Here is a 6,034-nt window from a genome sequence, read left to right as displayed (position 1 = left end):
TGTTGGCAGCGCTGTATAGCGCTTTGCATTGGATCTCTGACTGCGCTTTCTTTGTAAGACTCTCTGTGGCTGGTTGGACTCATTGTTGGAAGTTAATCGCCAGTACTGTTGGGCAATTGGAAATTAGTCGCCAGCAGTGATGGAAGTACTGTTTGGCTGTTGGAGGTGAAAGGCCAACATTAATGGATGTTAAATGTGAGAAGTTAGCATTGATGGAGGGTAGAGGTCTGAAGTGTTAGCGTAGGCTAACGATCTGGAAGTATCCGACTTGGAGATTGAAAATTATTCATGATTATATATCTGTTTACTGGATGTCAATGACGATTTATAATCGTGTTTGAACTGAATGTCATATTATTAAGGTATAAAATACATTATTTGGTTGGCAACAAAATCCTTCCCTTGCTAACCACATGCCTATTAGTAGTTAGTGGCTTTAGTGGTTAGAATCTTTTATTTAGCTGGCAGCATTAACCCTCGCTGTATTGCAGTAGTTCGCATAATGATGATTTTTGTGAGGTATGTGCTTAATGAAATGTTTACGTTATTGTTAAAATTTCTTTTTAGTCAGTGTCATTCTTTTGAATTAATTATTTGAATTCAAGTTGTAATTTTTTTTGAGCAGTCATATTGCGTTGCGCTAGAATATTGTGGGTCAGTGTTGACATGATAAGAAAAAGGCTCAGTACGTTCAGTTTTACTCAGCTGTTTCAGAATAAAATAACGTGGAAGCTTCATCTTCTCAGTTATTCAGCAATTTAAGTACAGACACACACAAATAAATAAAGAAGTTTCAAATTTAAAGTTTTGTTCCAATCGGATTTCACTTCTCTAAAAGTTTCACCCCGCTGCTGAGTTTGTCGTCTGCAAGGTTGGTGTACAGTCGGTGATAAATACAACGTTATTCGCTGTTGGTGTCAGATTCGTACCAACTATCGAAATTAGTAAGTGGAAGCGATGATTATTTGTTATTCTACTTTCGGGGAGGCGTTAATTTTTATTGTTTTTTTTAAGTCAGTTTGTTGAATATTGTGATGGAAACATATAAATTTCGTGGAACCTTTGAGTGATCTTCACGGAAGTCTAGGAATATGGAGAACGTATTTTCGAAAGCTCCATTTTAGAGCAAATATTTTATCATGACCTATTTATTTCATGCTGTAGAAGATATATGAAAGTACTTTTTATGGGCTGCATCATCAGCAATACTCATTACTGTCACACAGAAACATTCAAAAATAAATGCTCGGTTTTTCAGTTGGCTATGAAGTAACACATTAAGACAAATTCTCTTAGCAGAAAATAGTCGGTGTAGCTGAAGACGTATGACTATCATTAAGTATTACGATTTCTGCAGATATCTTGACGTCATTATTTTACATCCGCATCCAAATTTGTACTCCGTGAGACACTGTACGATGTGTGGGTGCATTGTGAACCTTGACATCTTCCGTCCTTAATTGCTCAGTTCGCGGGCAGGGTGTTGGCAGAGAGATTGTCAGGACCCTTGTGTATGAGTCCGAATACTTCTAATACTTCATGCCCTGCTCATTAAGTGAGATATATTATCTACTTGGTTAATTTTCTTGGTGGGCTCTTGGATGTTTGTGAATAACGCGACGACGAGGTACGTTTTCCTTGCAGCATCTTCCACTGCGCCCTGTGACAGTCACACGCTGGCTTAAGAAACCAATTACCAGTCGTGGAGCTCTCCTTTGAATCTCTTCTCTTCTTTCCTTTAATCGAACTTAGCCTACACAGAATACACTGTTACAAAAAGGTACGGCCAAACTTTCACACACAAAGAAAGAAAATATGTTATGTGGACATGTGTCCGGAAACGCTTACTTTCCATGTTAGAGCTCATTTTATTACTTCTCTTCAAATCACATTAATCATGGAATGGAAACACACAGCAAAATATTACTGCAGAAGTTGGAACATTATGGAGTAAGGGGAGTAACTTACAATTGGTTCGCCTCTTAAAAACAGAAAGCAGAAGGTAATTCTCCCCAATATTGAGAGTGGTAATGATGTTCAGTCCCAATGGGGCACTGTTAAATGGGGCGTTCCCCAAGGATCGGTGCTGGGGCCACTGCTGTTTCTTATTTATATAAATGATAAGCCTTCTAGTATTACAGGTGATTCAAAAATATTTCTGTTTGCTGATGACACCAGCTTGGTAGTGAAGGATCTTGTGTGTAATATTGAAACAGTAACAAATAATGTAGTTCACGAAATAAGTTCGTGGCTTGTGGAAAATAGTTTGATGCTAAATCACAGTAAGACTCAGTTTTTACAGTTTCTAACTCACAATTCAACAAGAACTGATATTTTAATCAGACAGAATGGGCATGTTATAAGCGAGACGGAACAGTTCAAGTTCCTAGGCGTACGGATAGATAGTAAGTTGTTGTGGAAAGCCCATGTTCAGGATCTTGTTCAGAAACTAAATGCCGCTTTATTTACCATTAGAACAGTATCTGAAATAAGTGACATTTCAACACGAAAAGTAGTCTACTTCGCATATTTTCATACGCTTATGTCATATGGTATTATTTTTTGGGGTAATTCTTCTGATTCAAAAAGGGTATTTTTGGCTAAAAAACGGGCTGTTCGAGCTATGTGTGGTGTAAGTTCGAAAACCTCTTGTCGACCCCTATTCCATAGTCTGGGAATTTTGACATTGCCCTCACAGTATATATTTTCTTTAATGTCGTTTGTTGTTAGCAATATTAACTTATTCCCAAGAGTTAGCAGCTTTCACTCAGTTAATACTAGGCAGAAATCAAATCTGCATGTGGAATGCACTTCATTGACTCTTGTGCAGAAAGGAGTGCAGTATTCTGCTGCATCCATTTTCAATAAGCTACCACAAGAACTCAAATATCTTAGCAGTAGCCCAAACGCTTTTAAGTCTAAACTGAAGAGTTTCCTCATGGCTCACTTCTTCTATTCTGTCGAGGAGCTCCTGGAAGAGCTAAAAAATTAAGCGAATTCCAGTGTTACATTCTTGATTTTCTTTATTTAAACTAACGACGTGTCGCCTGAATATGTTTCTTATATTTTATTTTATCTGTTTCTACAATCTACAACTGAATATGTTTCTTATATTTCATTTATCTGTTTCTACAATCGTGTTATAATTTCATGTATTGACTCGTTCCATGATCATGGAGACTTCTCCTTAATGTGGTCCCACGGAACAATAAATAAATAAATAGATAAATAAAATAAATAAGCAACAGAACGTACCAGCGTTACTTCAAACACCTTGTTACAGGAAATGGTCAAAATGTCCTCCGTTAGCGAGGATACATGCATCCACCCTCCGTCGCATGGAATCCCTGATGCGCTGATGCAGCCCTGGAGTGGCGTATTGTATCACAGCCGTCCACAATACGAGCACGAAGAGTCTCTACATTTGGTACCGGGGTTGCGTAGACAAGAGCTTTCAAATGCCCCCATAAATGAAAGTCAAGAGGTCAGGAGAGCGTGGAGGCCATGGAACTGGTCCGCCTCTACCAATCCATCGGTCACCGAATATGTTGTTGAGAAGAGTACGAACACTTCAACTGAAATGTGTAGGGGCTCCAACGTGCATGAACCACATGTTGTGTCGTACTTGTAAAGGCACATGTTCTAGCAGCACAGGTAGAGTATCCCGTATGAAATAATGATAACGTGCTCCATTGAGCGTAGGTGGAAGAACATGGGGCCCATTCAAGACATCACCAACAATGCCTGCCCAAACGTTCACAGAAAATCTGTCGCATGTCAACACAACCACCGAAGTCAACATTACCTTCCTTCAATTGGGCCAACTAGCGGCGAATCGAGGAAGTATAGTACATACTGACGAAACTAAAATGAGCTCTAACTTGGAAATTAAGCGTTTCCGGACACATGTCCACATAACTTCTTTTCTTTATTTGTGTGTGAGTAATGTTTCCTGAAAGTTTGGCCGTACCTTTTTGTAACACCGTATATATATATATATATATATATATATATATATATATATATATATATATATATATATATATACATATATATATATTCTGTGTAGGCTCTCTAGCAGTTATTAAAGTGAAGACACATAATAACACTGGTGTCCAAAATTAAAGCAACAACCGCAGTTTCCCCGTCCTGTGTCTAATTCACGATATATTCATACAAACTGTCAGCAGGTGTCGGTACGATAGTGTTCTGCGCAGAAAATGGCATTCTGGGCAACGGACAACCACACCAACGATGACGTCAAGGGACCTATCAAAAGGGGTAGCGTTTTCCGGGTAGTCCCACATCTACAGTCGCTGTGTACACAGTCACAGACGGTGCAGTATGGCTCAGAGAAGACGCCTACCAGACTCTCTGCGCTGGAGGAAGAATGGAAGCAGGATAATCGCAAATTGCAGTGGCCCGAATCGTTTCGTTGTTTCTCGGATGTGGCAACTGTTTGTAGAGACCGAAACTGTATCCCGAAGACCAGGACAGGACCGTCCACGTTTGACATCAGAAACAGAGGACCGTTATTTGGCTGTAAAGGCACAACGGTACCGCCTCAGTGCTGCACGGCAACTGGCATCTGACCCAGCAGCACCCATCGGACGTGTTGTATGGAGGAAAACGGCGTACAGAAGGCTTCGGCAGAGTGGCCTTTATTGTAGGGACCTGCTGTATGTGTACCTCTGACGCATCTTTACAGAAGGGAACGTCTGGGATGGTCGAATATGTTCTTTTCAAAAATGAGTCCCGATCTGGTCTGGAGAGTAATTCTCGACAGTTTCGCATCTAGAGGGAACGTGGAACACGATTTCGGAATCTAAACATTGTGGAAAAAGACCAATATCGAGGAGGATTCCTAACGGTTTGGGCACGCATTATGTTAACCACTCGAATCCCTCTTCATGAAATTGTGTAGCTGGGTCGGCAAGGTTTATCTGCTGTCAGGTATCGTGACGAGATTTTGGGACCTCGTCTGCGGTTGTTGCGAGATACTGTGAGCCCAGACTTCGTACTGATGGACGATAATGGTCGATCTCATAGAGCACGGGCGGTTGATGTTTTCTTGGAAACGGAAGATATTGTACTCATGGCGTGGCCTGCTCGCTCTCCAGATTTGAATCCCACGCACCACGTCTGGGATGCACTGGGGAGACGGGTTGCATTACGTCGGCATCCACCAACCACTCTCAAAGACTTGTGAGCAGTTCTGCAGAAAGAATGGTCGTTATTACCTCAACATGAGACTGACGACATCATTCAGGCATGCCTCGTCGCTGTCAGATCTGTACTGCTGCCAGAGGCGATCACACTTCATACTGAGCACATTAGTCGGTTGTCAGAATGTATGTGCAAATCCATTAAGTTGGAAGAAACGAAGAACATTTTTGTGTACCTTTATGCATGTTGCAGGTGTTTACGCTCTCCACATTGTTCCCACGTTACTGTTACCAGTTTATAGTGTTTTGTGACAAAATAAACGCATCCTTGCAAAATTTCCGTTTATTGCTTTAATTTTGGACACCGGTGTAGTAACCGGCTAGTACGACAACACTGAATTCTCAGTAACCAGTCATTCACAGCTGAGCAGAGTTCTAGAATCTGGCTGTGAAGTAATTAAGCGATATTAGCATTAAACTCTGAACAGTGATGTTTTCTCTGTAAGAGCATAAACGTTCCATTTACCAGAGATCGTCAGCTGATACTTACGAATGATAAAGCAGGCCAAATACAGATGCACAACTTGGCTACAAGCACGTAAGCCATAGCCAGACAGTCACTTCACGAGTCTTGTCTCACAGTGGGATAAATGAATTACTGTTATTACTTTTGAAAGAATAAACAGTTCACTCATTTCTTTCCATCTGTCTCATTTCCATTTGATTGCTCCTTATATAAAATAATTTCTGTTGATCCTATACAGACTGCAACCTCATAGAGATAGTCCTCAAAATTTGTGATCGTGATTTTTAATAGCTATGGCAATACTTGCAGGGCACATGCAATAGATACGAATAAGAAAGTGGAC

This window comes from Schistocerca nitens, chromosome 6 (assembly GCF_023898315.1).
Source record: "Schistocerca nitens isolate TAMUIC-IGC-003100 chromosome 6, iqSchNite1.1, whole genome shotgun sequence".
Lineage (NCBI taxonomy): Eukaryota > Metazoa > Arthropoda > Insecta > Orthoptera > Acrididae > Schistocerca > Schistocerca nitens.
The sequence above is the reverse complement of the archived record's forward strand: the minus strand, read 5'-3'. Positions refer to the sequence as shown.